Raw genomic sequence first — 579 nt, forward strand, 5'->3', positions numbered from 1 at the left:
TGTTTTTGGGTGAGCGAGGAGGATTTTTCTTTAAACCCTCCTGAACAACATGTGGTGATGAAGGGGCTGTTTGATATATATTTTTTAAGGCTTTCTGACCCGAAGACTCAACTAATCTCTGTAATTCTCCAGCTGTGATCCTTGGAAAGTCTTTGGCCACTCAAACTCTCCTCCTCACCGTGCATTAGGACGATATAGACACACGTCCTCTTCCAGGCAGATTTGTAACATCTTTAGTTGATTGGAACTTCTTAATTATTGCCCTGATGGTGGAAATGTGGATTTTCAATGCTTTAGCTCTTTTCTTACAGCCACTTTCTCTTTTGTGAAGCTTAACAATCTTGTTCTGCACATCTGAACTATATTCCTTGGTTTTACTCCTTGTGGATGATTGAGTGAATTTAGCCTTTGTGTTCCTCATATTTATAATCCTGTGGAACAGGAAGTAATTGCTGGACAATTTCACCCTGGTTTGCTAAAATAAAATGTAAATATGAATGGGAATATACTTCAGAGATATTTTCCTCATAAGATTTTCTAGGGGTGCCAATAATTGTGGCCAACATGCATTGGAGAAAA

Source organism: Sinocyclocheilus anshuiensis, unplaced genomic scaffold (assembly GCF_001515605.1).
Source record: "Sinocyclocheilus anshuiensis isolate Anshui unplaced genomic scaffold, SAMN03320099.WGS_v1.1 scaffold774, whole genome shotgun sequence".
NCBI classification, from domain to species: Eukaryota; Metazoa; Chordata; class Actinopteri; order Cypriniformes; family Cyprinidae; genus Sinocyclocheilus; species Sinocyclocheilus anshuiensis.